General features: G+C 50.6%; 1 non-coding gene across 1 annotated transcript; it reads left to right on the top strand.

Annotated features, from left to right (window-relative positions):
* Positions 1-1,495: 1,495 nt before the first annotated feature.
* LOC114208953 (U2 spliceosomal RNA) lies at positions 1,496-1,687 on the top strand. Its single transcript, XR_003609198.2, has one exon. It is a non-coding gene; the product is annotated as a U2 spliceosomal RNA (small nuclear RNA).
* The last annotated feature ends 6,229 nt before the right edge of the window (positions 1,688-7,916 follow it).

The following is a 7,916-nucleotide window of genomic DNA, read 5'->3' as shown; positions in this document are numbered from 1 at the left end:
TTCATAGGAATGTCCGTGTATATGGTATGTGGTCTATTGTGACTGGCTTCTTTCACTTAACATAATGTCTTCAAAGTCCCCCCATGCTGTAGCCAGTAGACATACTTCATGCCTTTTCCTGGCTGAATAATCCCATCATATGTATATGCCACACTCTGTCAGTTCATCTGTTGAGGGACAATTTGGGTTGTTTCCAGCTTTTGGCCATTATGAAGAATGCTGTTACAAACATTCACGTACAAGTTTCTGTGTGGACATCCATTTTCATTCCTCTTGCCCAGAATTGATGGGTCATATGAAATTGTATTTAATCATTTGAAGGACCACCAGATTGCTCTCCGAAGTGGCTGTACTAGTTTACATTTCCACCGTCATTGTACGAGGGTTCTCATTTCTCCACATTCTCATGAACACTTCTTCCAGCTGACTTTTTGATTCTAGCCGTCCTAATATGTATGCAGTGGTGTCTCACTGTGGTTTTGTCTTTCATTTCTCTGATGACTCCTTATATCAAATATTTTTCATGTGATTTTCTCTATTGTTTTTCTTTTCTCCATTTCATTGATTTCCACTCTGATTTCTTTGTTTTATTTTATTTTATTTTAAAGATTTCATTTATTTATTTGACAGAGAGAGACACAGTGAGAGAGGGAACACAAGCAGGGGGAGTGCGAGAGGGAGAAGCAGGCTTCCCGCCGAGCAGGGAGCCCGATGCGGGGCTCGATCCCAGGACCTCAGGATCATGACCTGAGCCGAAGGCAGACACTTGACGATTGAGTCACCCAGGCACCCCTGATTTCTTAAAAAAAAAAAAAAAATTTATTTTAGAGGTGTGGGGGTTGGGCAGAGGCAGAGGGAGAAAGCGAATCCGAAGCAGACTCCATGCTCAGCACCGGGCAGATGCAGGGCTCGATCTCATTACCCTGAGATCATGACCTGAGCCGAAAACAAGAATCGGATGCTTAACTGACTGAGCCACCCAGGCGCCCCTTCCACTCTGATTTCAACTATTTTCTTTCTTCTGCTCACTCTGGGTTTAGTCTAATCTTCTTTTCCTAGTATCTTAAGGTGGAAGGTGAGGTTGTAGATTTCAGATCTTTCTTCTTCGTTTAATGTAGGCACTTGCTGCTAAAAATCCTTCTAAGCACTGCGTCAGCTGTATCCCAGAAGTTTGGGTATGTTGCATTCTCCTTCATCTTAAAGCATTTTCTGTGGGGAAAGATATTCCAGAGTTTGGGTAAAGCCATAGGGGTGGAAAAGCTCAGGGCAAGTTCACTAAATGCTGGCGTTTCTCAAGGCTCCGACATGAGGCATCCTCCTCTCTCCGCTCCCTCCTCCGAGGCAACCTCCTCTATGCCGATGGTTTATATTATCTTCTGTACACTGATCTCAGAGCTTGGATCCTTTCCCTGAGCTCCAAACCAGTCCTTGGAATTGTCTACTCAATATCTTCCCTCAAACTCACTTGATCAAAACTGAACTTAAAAAAAAAAAAATTGTTTCTCAGTCTTTTGGCTTAAGATCAAGTGTAGTATCTGTTCCCATCCGTTTAATATCTGATATGTCCTGGATCCGAAGACAGTATATTAAGTGGATTTTTGGAGCAGGGAGGTGGAAGAGGAGTTTGCTCCGTCCACTGTACGCATCGACCTGGCATTGCAGTACTCCCAGGAACGGTGCTCCCCCAAAATCTCATTCAACCTCAGACCTGGCCACCTTGTCACTACACACACAAGGCCAAGCTTCCATTCTCCCTCAGTTACAGCAATAGCCTTCTATTTGGTCTTCTGGAACCCTGTCTTACCTCCTTCCAAGCTCTTCTCCATATGACGGGCAGGATAATCTGTTTGAAATGATCATGTCACCACCTGTAGCGACATTGGTTAATTTTTGCCTGTCTGGCACCAGAACACCCTTCCTGTGCTGGAGAATTCTCCTCCTTATGCGTCTTGGTTGGATGCTGAGCCTGGCTCCCGAATTGTTTGTAGCCACATACAGACTTATGTCTTCAAGTTGTCCTTCGGCTCCTGCCAGCCCAACCTAGTTTGGGAGCCTTAGACAAGCCTGGCTCTCTCTTCCTTGGCAGGTGTGGTGACCTCCCCTTCTCCTCACCTCTTCCTTGTTTTCTTCCATTTTCCCTTCAGGGCTCATGAGTGTCACTTCCTCAGGGTGACTTTGGTGACTTTGTGACTTCATAGGCTAAGGCAGGTTTCTTTGTTATAAGCTGTTACAGAATGTGGTGCTTTCCCTGGGAATCACATGCCCCTTGTGTTAGTTATTGCTCATCAATTACTAGGTGCTTCCATGGGGTCAGGCACTGAATATACCCAGAAGGGTCGGACAGCTGCCTGTAAGGATCCTACAGTTTCACTGGGGGCCACAGACAACACTACGGGATACGTGCTGGAATAGCCTCTGAGTGGACAACAACGAAGTGCTCTTGGGGGGGGGGGTTGGTGCAGGGGTGGGGGAGAGGCAAGGAACTGACCGCCTGCAGGAATGCAGGCCAGCTGTGCAGAGGGGCGGTGGCACCTGGGCCAGGTCCCGGAGGAGTTTGCTAGGAGCAGGACGGTGGGAAGTCCTTCTAGGCAGAAGGAATATTTATGCTCAAAGCCACAAAGTGAAAAAGCATATGGTGGACCAGCGAGAGGGCGAGTATGCTGGTGTCACTGGAACAGAGGGCAAGGAAAGAAAGAGGGAAAGAAGGAAAGAAGAAGAATGCCAGAGACAAGCCTGGAAAGCTGGGTCGGGTCTGGTTCAAAAGAGCCATACTCGCCAGGAGCTTGGCTTTGGTCCCATGGGCCATAAGGAAATATTTTAAGCAGAGGAACTGTTTGAGATACCTAATTCTGGCTATAGTGTGAAGGAGAGTTTGAGGACCGATTGACAAGCAGATCCATATGGAGGCCATATCTTTACAGCTCCTGAGAGAGAGAGAGAGAGAGAGAGAGAGAGAAAGGACTCAATACATGGTTGTAAATGAATCAATGAAGAAACCACCATGAAGCAGGAGCATATGTGTTAAGTGCCATATGAGAACGTCTGTATGCCGTGGGAAGCCGGGCAGCATGGGGGAGAGATAATAAAGCCCTGAACTAGAGAACTGGCAGAGAAAATCAAGGCTAGGTGAACTTAGGTGTTCTGAAGTAAGAGCAATGTGGCTAAGTAATGAACTGCATATAGGTGTTTAAAGGAATGACTGAATCAGGGCTAGGTTTGGCTGGCAGCCATCAAATAGACTTAAAACAGAGAACCCAGGTAGCAATCCGGAGCTGGTATAGTGCTCCTGTGTCAGGGGCTTATCACATACGGTCCCTTCTATCCTGTTACTCAACATTCTCAACACATGGCTTCATGACATGGTCCCAGATGGGTACTCCAGCACCAGCATCACACCCACCTCGTAGGCAGGGGGCAGCAGGGAAGAGACAAGAGCAGAGCAAGCTGGTGACTTGTAAGAACTTACTTCCTAGAAGTGTTTTCCCTTCCATGACATTAGTAGATATTTAATCATATCTAATTGAAAGGGAGGTTGGGAGGTGTCTTCATTCTGCCCCCCTAAGATTTGGAAGCTATATGGTGGAGAGAAGTAAGAGGTAGAAAGGAAGTGGAAAATAACTTGTCTGAGCGTCAAGAATGATTCTCATACCCATTGGGTGGCTCTGAATGAAGAAAGAGGGAGGAGTTTTAAGGAGGTTTACAGGAAGCCACAGAATAAAGATGAGTGAGTTTTCTTTTGAGCATATCTATTTTGGGTGGCCTGTGGAACACCAAGTGGAGAAAACCAGTAGGCATTTGAAAACGTATGTAGAAATGGGTCATTTCCTCTACTTAGACCATGCTCCTTGAGGGTGGAGATTCTTGTTTATCATTACATGTCCACTATGCCTTACAAATTCCCAGAATGGATAACGATTGTAGGAAAATTAAGAAGGTGAAAAAAACCCGCTAAGGGCTAACTTTTTAAAAGTACAAATGGAGAGACTATATAGAACCCAGCTATTGTTAGTTCTGGAAATAACTTCTGCAGGTGACTTTTGACAGGAAGGCACCCTCCTATACAATTCATTCAGAATCTACTGTGAACACACACCCATGTTAAGTACAGAGCAGAGGAAAGCTGCTTGGAAAATGGGGTGTTATAGTTCAGGCGTCTTTGGTGGGACAATGATGGAGGAGGGGAGATCTTGGCGATCCAGCTTTGGTGTGTGTGGGGGGTGGAATGGGGCTGTTGAAGGTCACCACCAGGCAATGTCACAACCCCGCCATCCCACAGGTCTTCCCACTTCCAGGCTGAGGCGCGCCGCTGCACCTGCTTTTAAGAAGCCGACCCAGAAGTTGGAGGGAACATGGCATCCTCCAAGCCTCTTCCAGGGCTGTGAGAGAGGTGGCCAAGGATCTAGACGATTTAATCCAGTTTTAGGAAAGGGGGTTTACAGTGAGCAGTGAAGGCACAGTTAAAGAATTAATCACTAATGAGTCATTAACTCTGCCCACTATTGTACAGTTAACAAGCTAAGGCCAGATTATGAAAGCCAGTTTCCAATTAAGGGGACGACATTGGCCACAAAATACACCATCCGCCTCTTGAAGGGTCCCGCGCACCCGTGGGGCGCTGCAGGGCCGCCCCTTTCCCAGGCGAGTTAGGACGCGGGCGGAGCCCCGAGGGCCGGTGCGGAGCTCGCGCTGGATGTGCAGAGAGGAGGCGCCAATTTTTTCATTAATTTTATCTCCCCCGGAAATCTTTTCCTGCTGGCCTCCTGGAGGCTTGAGTTCTATTCGTGTAGTAAGGTTCTGAGGGTGAAAAGGAGCACTTGGATGGAGACAGAGAAGGGCCCGCGGCGAGGCTGGGGGGCCGGGGAGAGGGTGGGAAGGTGGCAGGAGCGGAGAGGCATGACTTCAAATGTTAAAGTCCCTTGGGCAGCTGAGTCCGCACTCCTGACGTCCCCACCGTGCACCGCCTGCGGGGCTGCCGCGGCTCCGGGGGAGCGGAGTCCTGGGCTGCCCCGGCTTCCAGAATCCCTCAGCAGACTTTGGATTAACCGATGAATTTGGCTCAGAGAGGGGAGGATTAGGATTCCCTGTCTCCGTTCTTTGCATTCTGGATTAACTGGAGATGGGAGCGGGGGACGCGCAGGGATTGTCTCCCCTGCTTTGACATTTCCCATCTCCCAAACAGGGACTCTCCGTTTAAAATTACATAGGGGCCACCCTAGGCCAGTTGCAGACCTCTGGTCAAAGCCTGCCCCTCCCCAGGGGTCGCTCCCAGTCCTCCCGGTGTCACCCACACCAGTCCCGGTCACCCTCCCGGGCAGCAGAGGTGGGAGCTCAGACCCTCAAGGCGCAGAACTGGGTTTCGAGAGCGGGACAACCAATCCTGATGAACAGCCTGGACGGGCCTGGGGCCACAGCGTGGGGCCCCAGGACACGGAGCAAGGAGGGCCCCGCGGGGCCGCGGCCACCTCTGGACCCCGTGGCTCCTGAAAGGGGTGACCAGGAGACGCGGGGCCCTCAGTCCCCCGCGTCCCTGCGGGAGAGAAAAATCGCCACCATAAATTCAGAACCCTGGCGCGCGATGTGATCACGACACTCCCGTGGGCAAGAAGACACTCCTCCAAAATGGGGAAAACGCGAAAACGGAAACGCCCCCACGCGGGGGCCAAGACCGGGGTGGCATAGCTCCGCGCGTCCGCGATCTCTGGATTAGCCCTTGGTCTCGGCTGGGCCCAGGCCCCGAGCACCCCAGGTCCCCCAGGCCGCGCCTGACTCCGCCCTTCTCTCGGAGTGGTCCAATCCGAGGCGTCCTTTCCCGCCCCGCCCCCCCCCCCCCCCCGGCCCGGAACCGGCCCCTGAGCGGCTCCTAGCAGGGTACCCAGGAGCCCAAACCGAGCGATTCGGCTGCAGACTCACCTGCCTTCCGCCCGCGGCAGGTCAGAGAGTGTGCTGTCTTCTGGGGAGGGGGCTCCCAAGGCCTCCCTCTTAGACTGACTGAATCCAGTCAACCTGAAGCAGCGCCTGCCTAGAGACCTAGGTCGCTGTGCTTGGACAACAGTGTCTTCCCCAAACCCTGTAGAACCACTCCCAACAGGTTCTTGCTCCCCTTCAGTGGACGCTGTAAGCGTCGCCTGAGCCAAACCCGCCGTCTCATCATGGAAGACTCAAGAACCATTTTTCAAGTGATGCAGGCTTACTGGGGAGACCTCCCCCCACCTCGAGTCCCTGAAAGACACCCCAAATCATAGCCAGCACAATCTAGTTTCCAAAGCTGGCGCCTCTGCAAAGGGCTTTTCGCAGCCATGAGCTTGAGCAGCATCCCCAAGTGTTTCAGGGTCGTCTGGCGCTTTAAGGCTCTTTAGCGCAAGTCATTCTAACCTCCAGCCTGAGTTAAGTCCTGGCTTCTGGCCTCTCCAGCACCTCTACTCCTGGAGTTCTTAGAGCTGCTTTGTTAGGCAGCCCCTAGGAGTGGGGGAGGGGGGCTCCCGGGCTGTTGGAAGCTAGCACCCACCCCTCAGGATCTTAATTCTCAGTGTGGCCTAATGAGTTGTTCCTGGGAGTTGAAATAGGAGCACTTATTCAGCAAGTGTTTCTGGAACACTGCAGTATGCTTGTGAACTGACCAGAGCTTCTGGTTATTTCAGCTCCAATGCTTATAAGAGGTGTTATTTGAGGCAACGTCCCTGTGCCTCAGTTTCCTCATTTATAAAATGAGACTAACCGTGTCTTCCTGGCATGGTCCTTGTGAGGCTTAAATGAATCAGTAGATGTAAGCTGCTCGGAAGAGTGCTGGCACATAATAAGCTCTCAATGATCATTAGCTGTTAGTATTTTGATCATTTTCCAAGAATTTGTCCCTGAAATCCAGGTATGACTCACTCTGTTGGTGTCTAAAGAGATGGTTTAGAATATTCATTCTCAGACTAAGTAGTAAAAGAGGAGAAAGAAGTGATGGAAAGCTGCAGGTGACAAAGCATAGGAAGAAAAGTGACGCAAGGAGGAAAATGAATCGTCATGGAAATGATCTAAAGGAAGCAAAGAAGACGCTGGTGGTGAGATGGGCAAGGTCAGAGGTGCCCAGGACTTCGGGAAGGAGAGGGAAGGCTGAGCCGCCAGCGAACTCGAGAGGTCTCTGACTAAATCATTCCTAGTAAAAGGAGGGCATTAAAGGATGAAAGGGTGGCTGAAAGAGGGCAGTCCAAACTGAAAGAAATTTACTTACACATTCGTCCTGTTTACCTATTTTTTTTCCATGCCAACAGCTGGGATCACTTGGCCAATCCATCCATTTCCCAACGAACATCCTTGTGAGAGAAAGTACAGGTATTACTTCCTACCCCTTAGGGGAAATAACAGATCCAATAAATCCTTACTGACCAGTCTGCTCTATGCAAGGCACCACATGAGGGTCTTAGGGGTACACACCCCTGATTATGCTATAGCCTCTCAGGACCCTCAAGGCAAGGCCTGGGTCCTGTGATGACACTTCCTCTACCCCCAGCCTCAGGACAGTCATCCTTTGCCCAGGTCGGTTTCAGGAGCCCAAGAGTAGGGATAGCGCGGGATCACAGTATGTATTGCCTTGCTTGGTGCTTGGTCGTTCACACAAAGCCCTTACAGTTGATCTTATTGCATCTTTTCCACCTCCCCGGGACATAGGGTTCATTTAGACAAGGAAAGGGGGCTGGGCTAGCTCACTAACGTGCTAACGAACGACAAAACAGTAGGGGGTGGATGATGCTAAGGCTCCGGCCGCATCTTTTCCAGTGCACTCAAAGCAACGAGGCCAGAGGACCTGCGCGGCGGGAAAGCGGGTTATTCCGCAGTCCGCCCAGCTTCCAGGATCCACTGCGGATACCGCGGCTGCTCAGGCTGGGAGTTCCGGGCTCTCCTTCCCGGGGCGACTCCCCGAGGGCCGCGGG

Source organism: Eumetopias jubatus, unplaced genomic scaffold, assembly GCF_037043125.1.
Source record: "Eumetopias jubatus isolate StellerSeaLion01/CBP00866 unplaced genomic scaffold, mEumJub1_p1.0 scaffold_16, whole genome shotgun sequence".
NCBI classification, from domain to species: Eukaryota; Metazoa; Chordata; class Mammalia; order Carnivora; family Otariidae; genus Eumetopias; species Eumetopias jubatus.
The sequence above is the reverse complement of the archived record's forward strand: the minus strand, read 5'-3'. Positions and strand labels throughout refer to the sequence as shown.